This window comes from Mustela nivalis (genome assembly GCF_964662115.1).
Source record: "Mustela nivalis genome assembly, chromosome: 1".
NCBI lineage: Eukaryota > Metazoa > Chordata > Mammalia > Carnivora > Mustelidae > Mustela > Mustela nivalis.
Genome location: NC_139020.1, coordinates 39,082,494 through 39,103,464, shown reverse-complemented (window position 1 = coordinate 39,103,464; position 20,971 = coordinate 39,082,494). Strand labels below are relative to the sequence as shown.

At 36.0% G+C, this 20,971-nt stretch overlaps 1 long non-coding RNA gene across 2 annotated transcripts; it reads right to left on the bottom strand.

Annotated features, from left to right (window-relative positions):
• Positions 1-262: 262 nt before the first annotated feature.
• Positions 263-20,771, bottom strand: LOC309871062. 2 transcript variants are annotated; one of them, XR_014314999.1, is made up of 5 exons: positions 20,574-20,771; positions 14,842-14,924; positions 14,602-14,684; positions 5,459-5,760; positions 263-534 (listed from the first exon to the last, which is right to left on the bottom strand). It is a non-coding gene; the product is annotated as an uncharacterized lncRNA (long non-coding RNA). The 2 variants fall into 2 exon arrangements; XR_014315000.1 differs by lacking the exon at positions 5,459-5,760.
• Between the last annotated feature and the right edge of the window lie 200 nt (positions 20,772-20,971).

The window sequence follows — 20,971 nt, the reverse complement described above, 5'->3', positions numbered from 1 at the left end:
AATAGAATGACATAAAGGAAAATTTTTGCTAGCTAACGTATTTTCAATGTGGACACTAATTTAATAATAATAACAAAAAAGTCAAACACCTTTGAACATATTCCATAAGTATTTCCTCCATGGTCAGTGTTCAAAGACTTTCATTCTTATTTCTCTTCTACTCTGATATTTTAGGTTTTGGTATTTATTTTTTCCATATGGCAGAAAAGGAGCATATTAGCTCTTGGGGAATAGGGAAAAAAAAAAAAACCCATGACTTATGCAATGCAAGAAGCTGCTTATCGTTCTTGATAGCTCTACAAGAAACAGATGTCACCACAGTGACTTTCTGCCAGGGAGAGAGGGAGAGGTGAAAGGAATTCTGGGAAATTACAAGCTTGCTGTCTTCACAGAAGTGTGCTAATGAGTCAAGTGATAAGCCACATGTTCATTGCTAATAAATGGAACAAATTTTTACTCTTGTGGAATGATAGCTTTGATGGAAATGCTTCACATCTCCTGGCCTCAGTCAACTTCATGTGTGCCTTCTAGATGCTGTGAGGAAAAAAATACATTGCAGACGTTTTTAAACACAATTGGATTTTCTCTGAAAATTGCCTCTTAAACTGCTGGTTTGGTTTGCTACCAAATTATATGAAATTCATATTGGCGTTAGAGATTTCTTAATTTTACATAGATGGAAATCTGAATAAAAGCAATACAATACTAAAAAGTCTGTAAAACCTTAGAATTAGGCAAACATGAATCAGTAAAACAAGGAGATATTTAATTATAGAAATATCTTGGAGAGAGTACAAAAATATTTTCAATATTCACCACTAAAGTAACAGATGCTTCTTTTCCTCCCTCTCTCTCTATATCTCCCTCAAAAGAAAGTTTGGAAATGTGATGATAGGTAGATAAGGTTTTTTTTTTGCCCACTTAAAGTTGTAACTTTTAAATGTGAATCATTCTCGTCATTTTATTTCCTGTATTTTGGTTATATTTATCAAAACCGACAACCTCCCTCAGTCACAAAACTTTTTCCAATAAGTAGCATTTTGCGTATGATTCCATCGTTGCTACTATTTCTTCAGAATATTCCTCTCTCTTGGTAAATCATGTTGCTTTAATCTAGTTTGGTTTCACCAGACCATATATTTATTTTATTTTTTGGCTTACTTCTTGGCTTTTCTACATCTGTGAAACACTTTCCTGTTTACAAGCCCCGAGTATAATTAAAGGAACCATGGGTACTTGCAAGGAATGCAGAAATTCTGGCTTCAGTTTCCAGTCATAGGTTCATTTCACAGTCACACTTGTTATTTGCCATGTTTCTGGAATGTTATATGAGAGTGATATGTTCTTTTAAAGTGATCGTGGGTTGAGAAATCTTATCCATGTGAAAAGCAAGGTAAGGAAAATAATGATGAATTTACTGCATTTCATAGGAGTCACACTTGTGCTCTTTCAAATGAATGGCAGTAACTGGTTATAAGATCTGACAGCAACTACCCCTCTTTCTTCTTTTCTCAGTTTCTGTAGTATCATGCAGGCAAGCTTGCTCACCTAGTCCCTGATTCCAGGCCATGGGCCATAAGGCCTGAGATATAACACTGTGTTTTCTAGTCTGCCCTGAATTGCTATTTCCTGCGGTGAGAAAAATCCAAACCCACACACCATTGGCAATTTGGCCAAATTTATTGAGGCCTGCTCTTTCTGAGTGTTTCAGGCCACACATGGCCTTAATAATGAAACAATTCCTGGCTTGATCCCTGACTTCAAAGATTATAGATTCAGCCTCACTAGGGTACATCTCATTTTCAACCCTCTCCCTCTTGATTTATGTCTCCAGTGCCCTCTCTGTCTTTCAAAGCATGTGTTTATACTGTTTTGCATTTAGGAATTATCAAATTTTATAATTTTCAATGACACACTGCTGCTCGAGTTATCTTTATAAAGCACAGATCTTATTATTTCTGATTATTGCACTTCTGATTATACTCAGAGTGGTTCTAGCTATAAACCTCTCACCTGGGCTGTTACAACTTGATATATTATAGCTATGGTAGATCTTTTCTTTATTGTGCCAACCAGGGCACAGATAAGAGTAAAGCAGGTGCTGTCAATTATTACAGTAGGGCAATGGATAGAAACTGAGAATTAAGGTCATGCTAGCAATAGGCCACTCTTCCCATAACCTGGTACATCCTCAGTATTCCACAACCAGGCATTTCAGTTGCCCTAGTAGCTGTTCTTTCTCTCAAAGCGACAGTTATGATTCCTAATATCAATGTAGTAACTCATTTCATCCTCCCAGCAACTCTGAGAAACAAGTGTTCTGTTGATTCCAAAGGTGCCTCCGAGGGAGCTGAGGCATGAAGCCGCTGGGGAACTCTGCTAGACAGTGATAGCCTCTGGATTCAAACACGCACAAGACTGGCTCCAGAGCCCTTTCTTGTAAACACTACTCCATTTTGTTTTCTTACAAAGTATTTTCATTCATTTAGTCCCTAAATTGCCCTTAGGAAGAATAGCACAGTATGTGGGAGAGAAAGCCTTTAAATCACACTCTCTAGGTTCTAGTTTGGGCTTTGCCACCTAGTTGGACTTGGGAAATTGACTTAATTTTTCTGTGAGTCTGTTCAGTCACTTTAAAAAAAAAATAGATCATTGTAACAACCATTTCAAGGGTTAATGTGATGACTGAATAAATTAATAATTCATGTAGAGATTCTAGCATATAGTAAGTTCATGATGAATAGCTCTCATTAAGAGCTACCTCAGCCTCAAAAAAACTTTGCTATTGTTACAGTGCTTTGCTTTATGGTGGTAGATGTTAGAGAATTGCTCACCTGAATTCTGATGTAGCCCAGATTTAATATGAGCATTTTTTGAGGTTAGGGTTGTATTTCTTTTTTTTTTTTTTTTAAAGATTTTATTTATTAATTTGACAAAGATAGAGCACAAGCAGGGAGAGGGAAGCAGAAGGAAGAGAAGCTCCTGAGCAAGGAGCCCAATGCAGGGCTTGAGCCCAGGACCCTGAGATCATGACCTTAGCTGAAGGCAGATGCCTAACCAACTGAGCCACCCAGAGGGCCCTGACGGTCAGTACTTTTTTTTAATTAGTATTTTTTTTTTTAATTCTCCAGGTGATTTAAATGTGCAGCCTGTTTTGAGAAAAGTGCATTAAAACCTTTCTAATATGAAAAATTTAGACATGTGTTTGTCTCTTTCCAAAAATTTCAAGCTCCTTGATTACAAATGCTCTATTGAATTCATCCTTGTACTTCTAGTGGCAGCTAGCATGGTGCCTTATATATAGTTGGCACAAACAATTATTAATTCCTTTGAACTTTGCTATTGTTACAGTGCTTTGCTTTAACAAATATCTTAGAGATTGGTAGGATACAGATAAAAAGGATTGGATGAGAAAGTAGAGGGAACACTGTGATGAGATAAAATGCCTAGTTGTTAATTTTAAAATAATAGATTAATAGATTAACAGTACAGAACTTGACCGTACTTTACAATCATCTGGGAAGATTTAAAAAAACAATCAAAGGTCCTCTGTTCCCCAGGAGATTCCAATGTGCAAGCAAAGTTGAGAACTATTAACTGAAATGGATCATGTTATACCCAAGTTCTTCCTCCCTCTACCACAACATCTGAGAGTACACTTCTGCAGTTTTGCATTAAGTACCAGGAATGCAAAGTATAGGCAATATCTTCACATGTCAAAGTTTCTGGGTATACAGAAGATGCAGGATTTAAGGATAGGGAAATATGTATATATGCATGTGCAGACATACAGCCATGCACTTAAATATTCTAAGTTACCCTTCAAAATTATGTAGTGAGAAAGGAAATAAAGTATCAGTCTATAACAATTTCTCAGACACTGTCACTCATGAGATCAATCTTTATTGGTGAAGAGGTCAAGGAGATAGCTTTGCCAACATGGTCAGCAAATACGCAGTCATTTTTAAGGCAAATATAGTCTAAGTCACTACATAGTGGTGTGGACTGAATTCATGAATGACTGCAACTTGTCGACTTCCTTTAGAATTACCAAATTGAGGGGTGCCTGGGTTGCTCAGTGGGCTAAGGCTCTGCCTTTGGCTCAGGTCATGATCTCAGGGTCCTTGGATCGAGCCCCGCATCCGGCTCCCTGCTCAACAGGGAGCCGACTTCCCCCTCTCTCTCTGCTTGCCTCTCTGCCTACTTGTGATCTCTCTCTCTGTCAAATAAATAAATAAAATAAAATAAAAAGAATTACCAAATCAAGTGTCGCTAAGGACCAGTTATCATTTTTACCAGGTTTCTTTCAATCACAATATAATCATCTTGTGGAAAGATTTGACATTTTATTGGTCTTGTTTAATGATCTTTAGTATTTTAACAAATAATGACAAAAGATTAAAGATACAAGTGCATAATGAAAATTTGAATGCTTATCCTATAATGTACAAATTGTTTGCATACTACATATGATTTTAAACAAACCAGCAGTCATACTGTATTATTTATGTTTCTTTAAATTTTTATAAACCTTTACAACCTGACATATTATTTATCCAAATATCTTTCCACTTAAATGATTCTTAAAGGTATTTTATTTCCCCTTTCTCCACAAGAGAAAGAAAAGGGGGATAAACATAATGGTTCTGCAACACACTATAGTATTTTTTAATCATAATTTTTTATTCATTTTCTAAAATACACAAATAATAGATTTCCCCCAAAATGTTAGTCTTAAAATAACATCTTTTGGTAGAGACCAACTGTACTCTGTATAAGAAGATGTTATTGAGGTACACCTGGGTGGCTCAGTGGGTTAAGCTGCTGCCTTCGGCTCAGGTCATGATCCCGGGGTTCTGGGATCGAGTCCCACATTGGGCTCCTTGCTCAGCAGGGAGCCTGCCTCTGCCTGCCTCTATGCCTGCTTGTGTGCTCTCTCTCTTTCTGACAATTAAACCTTTTTTCTGACAAATAAATAAAATCTTAAAAAAAAGATATTATTGATCCATCTATAGGATAATATAATAACAACTGTGATGTGTTGAGGGCTTATTATCTACCAGATACTTTTTTAGTGCTTCACTTGAATCAATGCAGTGAATCCTCAAAACAATCCTTTGAAAAAGATACTAGATTAATGTCCATTTTACAGGGGAGGAAACTGAGGACAGTATACAGTTAAAAAGATTGGATGAGAAAGTAGAGGGAACACAGTGATAAGATCAAATGCCTAGTCATTAATTTTAAAATAGATTAATAGATTAATTAAATAGATTAATTAATTAATTAAATTTAGACCATTTAAATCATTCACTCAGGGCTCAACTAAAAATTAAGGGATCGATCCAAAATTTGAATCTGGGGAAACAAAGCCCAAAGCCATGAGCAATGGCATTGGATTTAAGCTGATATTTCCCCCCAGTACTTGAACAGAGAGGAGAAAACTGGTTTCACTTACTTGATCCTCATCGTTTCAGATGACCATCTTTCTGAACAAAAAGACTTGGCTACATTTAACGGTCAGTGGCCTGAGACCATAATCTACAGATGGTGGGAAATGTCCAGTGCTCTGGTGATAACATTCTGGCATTTTGGAGTCATGAATAAGAGAGAAATCTTTAGCTCCTTCAATTTTTTGCTTTGCTCCCCTTTCTGAAACATATTCCAAATTTTCTTGCCCTATTTTGATTTCTCTTCTTAAAAATGCTGTTGTGAAGAATGTCATAGAGGGATCTGGGTGAAGGTTAAGCTCCAAAATGACTTAAGTGATGGAGAGAGAGTACAAAAGAATTATTTGAAATTAGATAATGCTGATTTGTAATGGGATATTCTTGTCACATTTTTATCACATTATCCATCCATTAAGAACAAATAAAAATGAGAAAAGATAATTTATAATCAAATTCCCAAAGTCAATTGCAGTATTTTTTAAAGTTTTTAATACAGTATAATATTAGTTTCAGGTGTGGAATTTAGTGATTCAACACTTCCATACAACACCTGGTGCTCATCACCATAGTCGACTGCGATATTTTAAACAAACAAAAAAAGTCACTACTTTCTGTGTCCCCAAATACTTTATTTACAGTGTTTTAGTCCTTATTTAATCTTTCTAGGTGTTATACTAAGTTATTAAATTATAAACTCCTTGAGAAGAGAAACCATATATTAATCATTGCTGGATTTCTTAAAATTTCCAACAGGGTGATTTATACATACTATGTGTCCAATAAATGTTCTATTGAATTAAAATGTAAAGCAGTTTTAAAAGACTGACACATTCTGAACTTACATGAAAACAGTTGTAACTAAAAATGTGGACTGTGGATGGGAAACATTTTCACACCGCTGTGTTAGTTAAAAACATACATTCTCAAGTCCTACTCATGGCCTGCTCAATCAGAACCTCTGGGTTCTGGGCCAGAGATCTATGTTCAACTAGCTCTTTAGGTGATCTTTATGTCCCTTAAAACTAGAGAAGGACTGTTGAATATATTTCACATCAATTACTTACAATAAGAAGTATGCATATCAAATCTACAGATGACCCTGAAGCTGGGAATAATAACCAACAGACAAGGTATTATTTGGGGAAGAAAAAAAAAATTCTGCAAACTACGACAATTGTGTACCTAACAGAATAATATTTAACATGGATAAACCGAAGGACATTATACCATAACCATACATTTATTCAATAGCAACTGTATATCAAATATTATGCTGGATAATGGGACGGATACAAATATATTTCCTGCCCTTAAGGAGGAAATTTTAGGCTAAAGAGCTATCTACACACATAATTAGAAACATAGTTAAATAAGAGTGCCAGTTAGTGAGCTGTTATCTCAATTTTAACACCCACCCTTGTCATGCTTGGTCTGGGACTCTGCAGGCCATATTTCTGGTTTGGCAGCTGGTTCCCTGCTCAACTCTGTGAATGGAATGCTAAAGGAAGGTTGGGAGTCTAAAAAGGAAGAAAGGATGTGCTGTTTCCTCTTTGTTCCCACTTGCTTCCTGTTGCCATCAGGGTCTTCCCAGGTTCAGGACCTCCCCCTACAGCGATGGATTATTCTAGTAGCCATGGCTGAATCCAGTCTGCAGTTTATCCAATACTTCTAGAACTAATACTGCTAGAACTCTTTCAAATCTTTCCAGAAACATCAAAACCAGTAGGCTAGTGCCCTCTCCTGAGAGACCTGAACTCCAGCCCATCATGGTTCCTCCTGAGCTGACTCAGATTCCCTGCATCAAAGCTTCTACATTGAATTAATTTCACCCTCTTCTGTTTGTTTCTGTAGCCCATCAGGTGGTAGCTTCTTCCTGTAATTGCTACCTCAGTGATGATTTTGTATTCCATTTTTGCCTTTATTCCTGTATCAGCCTCAGGTCTTTAAACAATTTATTTTATTAAGTTTTATTATATAGAGAAAGCTGGTGAGCATTATGGTTTCTCACTGGACATCGGCTAATACAACAAATGATTATAGATAGGGACAATAGGATGGTTAAACAGCAAACCCCTAAATTGTTTAAATCAGGGAGGGTGTATAGCTGGATTAGTCTAAGACTCGCAATAATTGAGTTTTGAGCCAGTTGAGAAACCACTTCCAATTTTGACCTCAATTTGGAAATTGTTTTCCTTTCCAAATGTAGAAGACACCTATATAATAGTCAATGTATCATAGACGAAACAAAAATATTTGATGTTCTAATATGTAAAAGGGAATAAAAGAAGAAATAAGTTTATTTTGCATTTTTTCAGAGAGCTAACTGTAAATGAATGAGAGTGGCTGGTTAGTTCAGTTGGTTAGAGGGGGCTGCTAATAAACTTGAACAAATGAACTGAAGTTAGAAGAAAGACCCTTCTAAATGTCAACCTAAAGATAAAATGGACTTCTGAGGAAGGGGAAATTTCTCCTCATAAGAAATATTCTAGTACAGTTTGAGAAACTATTATTTGATACTATTGTATGGCAGTGTTCTTTAATTGGGAAGGGCATTGAATTATATGGTTAATTATGCTGGGGTTCTATGATAATGGGTTTAGTGTATTAATTTCATTGTGCCCTTTTCCAATGAAAAAATTGTTTCTTAAAATGTGTTGAACATGCAAAAAGAAGTCAGGTAAGGGAGTGCAATGGACCGAATGTTTACATCACCATAAAATACATTATCTTGAAACCTAATCCCCATTGTGATGTTATTAGGAGGTGAGGCCTTTGGGAGGTGATTAGGGCTTAAGGGTGACATTCTCATGAATGAGATTATGGTCCTTACAAAAGAGTCACCAGAGAGCTCTTTCACAGCTGTGCTTGAAGCAGGCTACCAAATTTGCTGACATCTTGACTTGGACTTCCTAGCTTCCAGAACTGTGAGAAATAAATATCTGTTGTGGGGCATCAGTCAGTTAAGCGGCTGCCTTGGGCAGGGTCCTGGGATGGAGCCCCACATCCAGCTCCTTGCTTAGTATGGAGGCTGCTTCTCTCTCTCCCTCTGCCTGCTGCTACCCCAGCTTGTGTTCTCTCTGTGTCAAATAAATAAGTAAAATCTTTAAAAATATCTGTTGTTTACAAATCATCTAATATATGGTAATTTTTTTGATAATAGTCTGAATAGCTTAAGACAGGGAGTAAGGTCAGGTGAAGGATATTGGAACATGTAATTGACTGACAGTACTAGAGAAGGTCAATGCATTAGAAAAGTAATTGTAAAGACTCGGGCAAATAGGCTGGAAGAGATCACTCCTATCTCTGGCCCCTTCAATCCTAGTAATAAACAAGGTCAAAAACCCTGCAGCTGAGGTTTTGTCCTTGTCTCAGGTTTCAGAGACCACATCTGAAATACTCTGTTCCAGAACAGCATGTACACATGGAAAGAGCTTATCTGTGAGATGGTTACTTTTTCAATCATTTTTTTAAAGTTTGCTAAGATATTTGCAATAAATTTGAAACTTTGTGTTATATTGGAACATGATACAAAATGCTATTGACATTTCTAACAAAAATATTATAAAATCTTCCACAATATAATCATCAGCCATGACAACAACATAGCTTATTGGAATACATCTTTTTAAAAATGTACCCAAACCTAATAAATAGACAGCGGCAATTAGTGTTTATGAGATAGTGTTTATGAGATATTTGAAGCACATGGATTCTAATTTCTATAAATGTTGTAAAAAGAACAATTTTGTTTAAGATTGGCAAATGTGCTGAGATGAGTTGGAAAAACCTGCTGAAGGTTTAGACAGTAATTTTTTAGCTTTCACATGTAAATACACTAGGAAGGGTAGATTCATATTTATTGGAATTACATTATTATTATTATATTATTGCTTTAACTAGCCAATGCTAAAAGATGTGTATTAAAATGGGAGGAGAACAATCACATTCTTTGTCTAGACTACACCAAATGTCCCATTACTTAGAATATATAGATGTTTAATGTCACTTAGATCCTAGTGTTTAATGAACTAAACTTTCATTTTGTATATCATTTACATAAATATATAATCATTGAAAAAACCTTTAGTTTTCCCAAAATTAGTGTGCATAGATGGGATCAGATTATGTCTATGTGTAAGAAATAATAAAATTCCTATTGTTTCAAACATTGGATAGATACTAGACATTTATTGCTATATATCTCATTTTTCCACCAACCAAATCCTCCAATTCTAATGAGAATAGGTACAGGATCATTTCACTTATAACATTAAAAATGTAATGATCAGAAGGGAAATTTCAAGGAGTGGGACAAAATATTTTCCCAAAACTGGTCTTAAAAATTTCCTAATCAATATGTTAGGATTACAGGCCATCTTTTCCAGTATATTTGGATGCATAATGCACAAATTCAAAGGTACACTGAAATCATGTCACACAGGTACGGGTAAGGACTGCAGTTTTAAACATTATATTTAGCATTATTTTTATTGTAAAACTCTTGATCCTAAGATGCCTTTGCCTGCAGGTGGAGATCTGGAGTGAATAATTATATACTTAGTGACCCATTTTGGCTATGTTGGTCATTTTACCATATCTCATTTTCAATAGAATGATGGAACACAAATTTTTTTTCAGACTTATATAGATAGCTAAGTCAGGATAGCAACTGAGGAGGTTTTTAAATCTCTTGTGTCAGTGGTTAAAGTGAGGCATTACTTGATCAAGTCTGAAACATGACTGAATCCGACTTAGAATATTCATTCTCTCAAGACAATACAAGTACAATACAAAATGGATTATTTTTCACTTTTTGATGGGTTCTGATTACAAAAGTATCAAATATGTTTACTTCTCAATGGGAGATCTGGTTTCCATGGGGACCAAACCAACCTCATCTGCTGTTTTGCAAACCAAGCTCCATGTACCACCTCCACTTTGGCAGGACTAGAGAGTGGCTGAACATAGCTACCCTGGCAAGTGTGCACAGCCATCCATATAGTTTCTCCCCCTTTTCCACCCCCTTCCAACAACGGAACCCAGGAGGGGGGTTCAAGGATGTGTAGCTTTCCTCCCACTTTCAAGTTGCATCACTTGGGATGCTCTTTGAAACTGGAACATTCTCCATGATAATGATAAACATCCTCCATGTGTCACAATGTTTCTTCAAGTTAAGTGTCAAATTATCTGGCAATATAAACAGGTGCTTATTTTTTATTGTTGTGATGCCTTTATTACAGATTCAGTACAGACCGATGGTATTTCTTACACAGACTGATCAAATATCTGTCCCAGACTGGCAATCTGCCCTATTTCATATATGCTCACTCCTGATTCATGTGTTCATCATACCATCAGTATCAGCTTGCTGTGTGTCAAACATTGTTCCAAGCATAAGGAGTCTAGAGATAAGTGAGACAAAGTTCTTACCCCCAGAATATTACTCTCTTATTAGAGTCTAGAATCTAGAGGACATGAGTTACCAGAAGGTGTACTGGAAATCTCTGTGGTAAGTTTAATGGTATGATACTTGCCCTGGAAGATAGGAGGTCGTCAAAGGGAACCCAGTCTCATCCTGTGCCATTAAGGAAGCCAAAAGAAGGCTTTCTAAAGAGCCTGATCAAAGAATGAGTAGCCACTTGAAGCAGCAAATGAAAGAAAGAAACTGCAGTATTTGGCTTAGGAGCCAGAAGCAGTTCTGTGCCGGACCCAAACAAGCAGCAAAGCAGTGTTCTGAGGTCCAGTCATCAATCCTCCTTGTGATATGGTAGGAACTGCATTTTTATCCAAAGTTATTGAAGAAATACAAAGAGAGTACAGAAAGAGAACAACTGATCGGTTATATGTTTTGAGTAATTATTTTGAAGACTACATGGAATATATATTTGAAGAAATGAGATGTCTGAATAAACGAATAGCTTTTTTTTTTTTTTTTTTTTTTCTGGACCAAAACTTAGCCTTGGTGAATTTTGGACCCCAAACCTTTAACATCTAAAATTCAATATTTTACTGAGTGCAACTCTTATGTTGTCATTAAAATAGGCATTACATTTGTACTGATTTGTATTTAGCTCAGAAGAGAGAATAGCTAGTGAGTGGCATACTAGCAAAAGTCTCCGGTATTCCTTGGGTCAGTGGTAGAAACCCAGCCAATGGACAAATGATACAGGGAGTCAAGAACATTCTCAAAATTTGAGCTTTCCAGTGGATGATCAAAAATGTACTGAGTTTCCCACTATTATAAGTACAAAGGTAGAAACCTAAAGATTTGAAGGAACTGAGAGATTAGTAGTTCAATTTTATTTTACGGAAGTGTAACTGAAGGCCAGAGGGTGAAATTATTTAATCAAAATCAAGCAGGGATCTGCGTCGCTTTTTGGTCACAGTTCTTTCCCTCCAGTCATACGAAGTATGGGATAAGTACAACAGATGTAAAGAGATAATTTGCAGTATTGAGAGTGAATATGAGTTATATGCTTTATGTGGTCTTATTCCAAGAGTCTATAGTCTCTAGAGTTTTTTGTTTCTATACTGAAGAAAATAACAGATTTAAGATAAAATGTTAGCAAATGCATTTGAAACATTCTAACTTCTCTCAAGTTGAAGTTAATACATTTGGAATAACCACATTTTTCCATTACCTTATTCCCATTACCTTTCTATATTCCACTATTATTTAGCGTATTGAAAGTTCAGAGGTCTATTTAGTAAACATGTACTGAGGGCTCATATTGAAATAGTTTCTCTTTTCTAGAAGGAGGTATAGACAAATAGTATAATCATATATTATTAAAATAACTTAAATTTTATTCCTTAGGAAATTTACTTTATATCACTCTGCTATTCATTGACAGCAATGTTTTATAATAATGCAAGTAACAATGCAAGCAGCAATATTAACTTAAAATATCAAGCTTTCATTAAGAGAATAAAATGGATAAAAATATTAAATTTCTTGAAAACTAAAAAATAGCTGATAAAATGAAACCCAAAGATCACAAGTCATTTAAGAAAGAGCTTTAAGAAGTTTTGTGACAAATGTTGTCAGAATATTAAATGAAAAGGTAAAGCATTTGTCTTTCATCCGAAATAGTAATAACTATTATTTAATATTTCAAGTTACAAAATGTGTGGACATTTGTGTGTGTGTGGGTGCCATTCAGTTCAGTCTTGGGCAATTGAAATGGCTAAATAACACCCATATGGTAAACAGCTTGGTACGCCCAGTATAAAGGAAAAGGTGTTGGCAGTGAATCTGTGAAGGAGGCATTATTATTTTCACTCATAGAGGTGATTTAAATGTCTAGCTTCCAGGGCTTTATTTCTTTTCTCTAATTTTTTTTTTCTTCCTTTCTTTCTTTTTTGTTAATATGTTAGACTTTGGCTGGGTTTTCATAGAATGAAATATTTTTCAGTACTAAATGTTCACGCCCCCACACCCCCAAATTAGTTGCCTTGGAGGGTGATGGAAGGCAACTTAAACATTTAGTTTTATGTATCGAGAATCCATTTGCATTATAGAAGAGATGAAAAAAAATTAAATCTGATTTCTGTCTGACAAAACTTTCCATTCTTTGTAGGGCATCATGACATACATGAAGCAAAGATAATTTGGTAATAGTTATCATATTAACTGTTAACATATTATGAATATTTATTATCTGCCAGGGCCCTTTTTAGTAATTTCCATGTACTGTTGAATAGATTTTATTTCATTCTCATAATAAGTCTATAAAATTAGCGTTATGATTATGCTAATTTTACAGATGTGGAAATTGGAGAACAGAGAGTTTAAGTAAGTTTAAAACCAAGCAATCTTGTTTCACAACTTGTAACTACAGGGTATGATGGCTTGATGTAGTAAGATACCAACATTTTTGTATTTTGTGCAACACTTCACAGATTGTGGGACTAGGAAAAGACCAGGATGTTTGTGACTGATACAAAAAAGAGCTTAGAATTTAGTCAGGATGATGCAGCTTTAAATCTCCATTCTGCCAGTTGTGTGAGGTACTCAGCTTCTTCTGTAAACTCACTTTCTTCATCTATAAAATGACAACCTTATTCCCTTCAGAGTGTTGCTTTGGGGATTAAAAGGGATTATATGCATAATGCATTTAGCTAATAGCAGGCATATACTGTGCTTTCAGTAAATGTGAACTGCTATTTTTTTAAAGCAAAGATTTACTATCTAAAGAGAATACATTGTGACAGACCAGTTATCTTCATTTAAGCAAAAGAAGTTTCATGTATCAAATAATTTTTAAGTTTTTCTTTCTGAAGTAAAAGATAAGCTTAAAAAAATTGCTTTTTGTTTCATTTTGGAATTCAATTGTATGTGTACTTAATTCTGATACAATGCAATAATTTCCAATCTAAATTTCAGAGCCTAGAGACTTTAGACTGAAGTTTATAAAAAGAAAAAGTGAATTATTTGTCTATGTTATATAAAGCAATGTTTTGGAGGACACAACCTCTTACTGCTAACATGAGGGGCCATAAATATCAAACCTATGCCATATCTATAACTCTTTTTGAGTGTTTTGCAATGGAACATATTTTGTTTCCAATTAAATGTCCATCCTAGAAAGTTTCTTAATAATTTCCACGTAAAGGACAATACTTACAATTTACTTTTATATAACAGGATCAAAACTTCAAAAATCTCACAGGAAGTTGAGCTAACTTGTTCATTTTTAACATGTTTTGAAATAGAACATCCCTAAAACAATATACCTCTGAAGATGAGTACTATTCATAACTGAAAACTAGTTAAACCACATGACACAATAACATCTTTCAAACATTTTCTTATATTTTTAATGAATTCTTAGACATTTTAAGAAAGCACATTCAGGCTGAAACAAGTAAGGATATCTATAATACAGGAATAACTTCTACAAACGTAACCAAGAACTAAGTGTTGTATTTAGTGGGAATAGTCTGTCATAGGCAATCTGAATTTAAAAAGACAGTTCACAAATATATTAAGAAAATTAAAAAAAATTGAGAGTAGGGATGATGTATTACCTAAACAAAAAAATAAAACACTCCAGTTTTGCCCGATTAGAATATAGGCTTTTCAATGCATTTTATGCTTACGGAAAATAAACTATCACTATTTAAACTATTTTTAGATTTAAATCTTTACCTGTAAAGAGTCAAAATTCTGAGGTGTTCAGAATCCTTTTTTTGACATAGACTGGAAACTTCAAATAAGTTCTGGTTTTAAGTCTGGGGGAAACAAGGGAGTCATCACCACATGCAGATATATCAATATTATTAAGTAATCTTTTGGATGCATATAGAAGCAGCCTAGGGTTTGGTTTGAGACAGCTGGATCCCATGGGCCTTGTTTTCTGTATTAATCACTGGGGTAGATGAGCCTCACCTTGAAATGTGGGCAGAATAGTCTCTTCACTCAGTGAGCAGAAAGCCTATGTGGCAGGGCTGAAATCCATATTCACACATGGCCTGTGAAATCGAATTGATTAGACGTTTTCCCTTCATGATATTAGCAATGGTAAAGAATGATTTATCAAGCTCTGTAACCACTTGGAACTCGTGAATTTCAAATTAAAATGTGAGTCTTCTGTAGTAAATAACTGTATGTTTGGATTACGATGGTGTTCTCAATCTGGGGTATATGGAAGGACTTCAGGGGACCAAGGAGCCTGGGATCACAGTGAGCCTGCCTTCTGTTTCATATATAGGTGCTTTTTTAAATGAAAAAGGTCCTTAGCTTTCATTACCTTCTTAAAGAGATCCAAGAACAGCAACAACAACCAAAATTTAAGAATCACTACATTGAGAGAAAAGGAACTCCAAATGTCCATCATACATTTTAAAGTGGCCTGGGAAAATTGGCCGAAGTTTAAATTTTTGAGTTAAAAGAAAAAAAAAAGATAATTTTGTAGAGGCTGTCTAAACACTATTTAGAAATGCCTTGATGAGGGGATCTGGGAATTATCCTTATTTTGATGGATGACCTAATACTGAGAAGACTATGCCTCAGAATCTGAAATACATATTCAGGAGTACGGGAGAGTAAAAAACTCATAGACATTTATATAGTTGAATACTAGGCACTACACACTGAATTAGGCAACTCACATACATGAGTATACAGGGATCTCAAGTATCACTTGGCAGTTAGCACCATTATTCCCACTTCACAGTTTAAAAATGAAAAGTAGAAAGCTTTTCCCAATCTCTAGGAACTAAAATGGAACATGCCCCAGACTGAACTCTTCTCAGGGTTGTCTTCATGGAAGCGGGATTTGTGCTAGCCATGGGGTCCAGTGCCAATGTTCAGCTGTTGCTGTATTGAAATTCTTTTTTTTTTTTTTTTTAAGATTTTATTTATTTTTACAGAGAGAGAAAACATAAGCAGAAGAGCAGCAGGCAGAGGGAGATGGAGGAGCAGACTCCCTGCTGAGCAGGGAGCCCGATGTGGGATTTGATTCCAGAACCCTGGGATCATGACCTGAGCTGATGTTAGATGCTTAATGACTGAGCCACCCAGGTGCCCACTGTCTTAAAACTCTTAATAAAATTTCATTTTGAAATTATGTTGTCAATCCTGTTTTTTATTCTCCTTTTGCTAACTAGAACAAATTTGTTCTTCTATCTTCTCTATTTTTGAAGGACACCACCAATATCTGCTTCATTAGGTAATGTTGGATACAATGACTTATCTTCAACTTTACTTCTTCTTGACCCCCTCCACATCCAATTGTTGGCAAAATCCCAGCAATTCTAACCTCACAAAGTGCATCACAATGAATCCTTCTTTTCTTTTCCCCCTACCTTCAAGAGAAAAAAAACCTACTCTAACAAAACTCAATGTTGATTGGAAATCAGATTTCTGCCCCTTATTGCCTATAAATCTTTCAGCAAATCAATTTCTTGAATTTCTATTTTCTCATCTATAAAATAGGAAAAATAAAACTTACTATATATATTTAAAAGCTAGAAATATAATTTGATGAATACTTAATGCAGTGCCTCTTTTTAATTGAGAGAGGGTCCTATAGTACTCTAAATTTTGATTCCCTTCTAACTTCTAACAACCCTTTATCTTGAGATCAGTTATCAGTGTATATTTCTGAGAAATATATATATATATATATTATATTTTATATATATTTTATATATATTTTATATATATATATATATTATATTTTATATATATATATATATATATATATAAAAGATTTAATTTATTTATTTGACAGAGAGATCACAAGTAGGCAGAGAGGCAGGCAGAGAGAGAGGAGGAAGCAGTCTCCCCGCTTCCTCTGCTCCCCTGAGCAGAAAGCCCGAAGTGGAGCTTGATCCCAGGACCCTGAGATCATGACCTGCGCTGAAGGCAGAGGCTTTAACCCACTGAGCCACCCAGGCGCCCCTGAGAAATATATCTTACCTACAAATCACTCATTCAACACTTACTAAGTATTCATTCATTCATATGAACATTTTTTTTAAAGGTTTTATTTATTTACTTGAGAGAGAGAGCGAGCACACAAGAGGGGAGAGGGTCAGAGGGAGAAGCAGACTCCCTGCTGAGCAGGGAGCCCCTTGTGAGACTCGATCCTAGGACTCCAGGATCATGACCTGAGCTGAAGGCAGTTGCTTAACCAACTGAGCCACCCAGGCACCCTCATATGAACATCTTTAAATGCTCCCACAAAAAACAAAAACAAAAAAAGTACCCCTAAACTTATTGATAGCACTACTATCAAGAAATGAAGTATGTATATCCTACTTTTAAATTTGGACTGGTATGGAACAGATTCAACCAATAGAGTGGAAATGACATCAAATGATTTATGAGGCTGGATCATAAAAGGGCATGCAGCTTCCAGCTTGTTTTATGAAAGTCTGAGTTCTGGAGTTCTAAGGCACCCTGTAAAAGGTCCAACAACCCAGGAGCCAGCACGCTGTGAGGAAGCCAAGCCACATGGAGATGCCACACATGGACACTGAGGCACAGCCCTGTTCTTCAAAGCGTCCTGTGCAGGCACCAGACAAGTAAATGAACAAGTCTCCAGATGATGCCAACCCCCCAGTTATAAAATCATCCTCGTGTTCAAAACCCCTTACATTAGGCTCCAGATATCATGGAGCAGGAATAAGGGAATAAGCTGCTTCCTCTCTGCTCTGTCTGAATTTTGGAACTACAAAATCCATAAGCATATGAGATGGTTCTTTTAAACCATAACTAAAGTTTAGATTCATGTGTTATATAGCAATTATAAGTGGAACCACTCCAAACTGAAGGGGGAAAAAAAAAAAAAGAGGCAAGGAAAAGAAATCCCATGCATTGTATATGTCTTGGCTCCCACTTTCCTTCCAGCCTTATGTCCGACATAAGGCTGTGGCGTCGTCCCAATCCTTTGGCAATTCCTTTGCTTTCCAACCCTATTTCCCTTCTTCATACTGCTGTTCCTTATTGGAAAGCTCTTTCCTCCTTTCTTTACTCTCTTAAGACTCAGCTTGTGTACTCTTCACATGCTAGGTTGTCATTTAATCCTCCAGTCTCTCCCCCGCATACGGTATATTCTTCTTCTAAATTCTGATAGAATGTTTTAATCTCACTTCAATATTTTAAACATCCACCAAACATACTTGTTCTCCATTGAATTTTTCCTAAGACAGGACTCACATGTGATTTACTACCTCACCTATAATAAATAATTCTTTATTAGTGTTCAGTGCTTCTCACCTATAATAAATAATTCTTTATTAGTGTTCAGTGCTTTGCTAATAACCTAGCATTACTCTGAATTAGAGTTTTGGCATTGTGCTTGTAGCCTTGAAGTTTTAGTAGCTACAATACATATGGAAGTCAAACTTTCCCCTTCAAATATTACCATGCTACTTCCTTTGTCCTTTTATATCTCCTTGTATATCCTTGACTGTTCTCTGAACAAATTTATTTTATAATCATTTATTAACTAGTTTGTTAGCCATTATCAACCTCAACTTCATTTTATCCTTAAGTTGTTATTTTCTCAAAGATCCTCTAGCCTGGAACTATAGCTGATTTTACTATCTACACCACCTTACATCAGTGCGATACAATTCCCATCAACTTTTCATATAATGAAAACACTATAAAACAGGACCACATAGGCCCCAAAGAACTATATTATGCTTTAAGCTTTGAATTTTACTTTATTTTAGATACTGTGTATTCCCTTTCTTTCAAAAGTACTGAAAGGAATAAGAGATTATTTTAGTTTTTTAAAATTACCTATATTGTAGTTACTGTACATTTTTCTCCTTTCCCTAAGTGACATACATTTGGGTTTAGGAAGAAAGGATAAAAGAAAAGGAAATTCTCATTTACTATATATGCCAGACACTGCTGAGCAAAATCATATTACTTTACTTGTTTACCGCATCTTTTTAAAGTAAATTTCTTTCAATGGAAAGGAAAAAGATTCTTTGATATTATCAGATATTTCTGTGTCTAACCTAAATATATAAAATACTGGTCAAACAACTGAAGCAATATATATATATACATATATATGTATATATATATATGATCTCCCAGTAATTACTGAGAGATAGACAACCCTAAGAAAGAACTCATATAATGATTGTGGGATTAGGCCCTTCACAAGAGTCTAGACATCCTGTAGCTCTCTGATTCCCATCATGTTTTTAATCATAATTGCTTCCCTACCACCCATCTGGGCTACTATCAACAGAGGCTTATGACTTCCAGGGAAGAATAAATAGGGAGACAAGTGAATTCTTTGGAAGCTCCAGTTCTTAGTGCAGATTTCTCCATAATGAAATAATGGAGTGAAGCATTTAAAAAAAGATTCAGCTGAAGCAAGTATCTTTAAATAGATTATTTTCCACAAGAATCAATGGGTGCTAATGTTCCCTTGTTGGCTATAAAATCACTGGGGGAGAAATAACAATTATGGCAATCACAGCATAGTTTAACCCTATGAACTTAGATACAAAGAAAAAAAATGAGAAAAATTTTTTTTTCAAAGACCATGTTTAAGAAGGCAACTCAATTAAGATGGCCATTCACAGGTTTCCAGCTACTTCACTCTCTCTCCGGAAGGGGTTCCGTAACATCTATGGATACCCTTGAAGGCACAACAATATGTGCTTCTGTTCATGGATTTTAGGGATTGAATATGTTATTAATCAAAAGAGTCGCTGTAGTTTCATTGCTTCTAGAATCTCCTGGGGCATTGTATACAGCTGCATTCAAAGAAAATGAACTGTTATAAACTTGATCATATTCATCCCTTGGGCTCATCTGATTACAAAATTGCCCAATGAGCTGTTACAGTATTTTCAACTAATTAGTTAACCCATACATTGGGATTTCTTTACTTTCTTATTTTCTTTCTTGCTTGCTTTTTCTTTTTTCTTTCTTCTTTTTTTTTTCTTTTTTTTTTTTTTTTTTTTTGCCTTTTTTGTACATATTTATCCTTTCTTTAACAGGGTGAATATCTCAGTATTTGTTGTGCTGACCAAACCTTCAAATCATATCACATACCTTTTCTCCTATCACTTTTCATGAGAGGAAAAAAATGGTGCTACTTTTTTTTTTTTTTTTTTGCCATATTATTGATTTTAAATTAGAGAGCAGAACTATTCAATTCAGGGACTCAGAAGCTGCATCTCACTCTCAGATCATACAGTTTCCTAAATCAGCAGCTAAAGATTCAAGGGTCTTTCTGAACACAGTTCTAATGAAGAAAAGACACAAGAGACCCAATTTTTAGTAAAAGGGATTGTCATAAAGAGGAAAAAGGAATATTTCTGTGGTGCTGCAAATTTCTCCATGAAATCAGAGTGACTCATTAAAAAAGAGAGAGAAGTCTTTCCATGTACCCAGAGAGAAGTCCATACAGTGTTGTTCCGGGTTCCCCCTTGTAACTTAAAGGGAAACTTTCACAACACCCAGAGCCCTTGATGCCCTTCAACCAAAAAAGAGGAGGTCCTCACATTTTTGTAGCAGGATCCCACTTCCACGGCCCCAGCCTTGACTTCCAAATGGAACACTGCATCTACAAAAAGGAAAAGTGGTGGCATCTACACCATTAATAATTAATTAATTAATTATTTAAATGGAAAGAGAACCTGGTGAGAAGCAGGCGCTGGCCGCTTGCGCCGTAGAGCCACGCCGGTTGTTGGCGGCTGCCTTTCCGGAGCCCTCGCTAATCAGATGCAGCCAGCCCTCTGAGAGCCGAGACTTCCTATGGTGACGGAGTCCGGCGCTGACCTCTCACAGAGGTGTCTTGTGTTAACCTGCCTACCACTGCTCTGTGTAACACAGTCTCTCCTCTCGGCCATGTGGGCTTTACCGGCTCCTGACGCAACAAAGGAGTTCACTCAGGGGTTCGGACCCGCGGTGCTGGCTCCCGGGAAGCTCTGCGCATGTGCGGCACCGTCTCCCAGGAGCCCTCTGGGGAGGTCTCGGCGGAGGTAGGAAGAACTGAGAAAGAGGGGCGCCCCTGCTCGACAGGCTGTGACCAAGG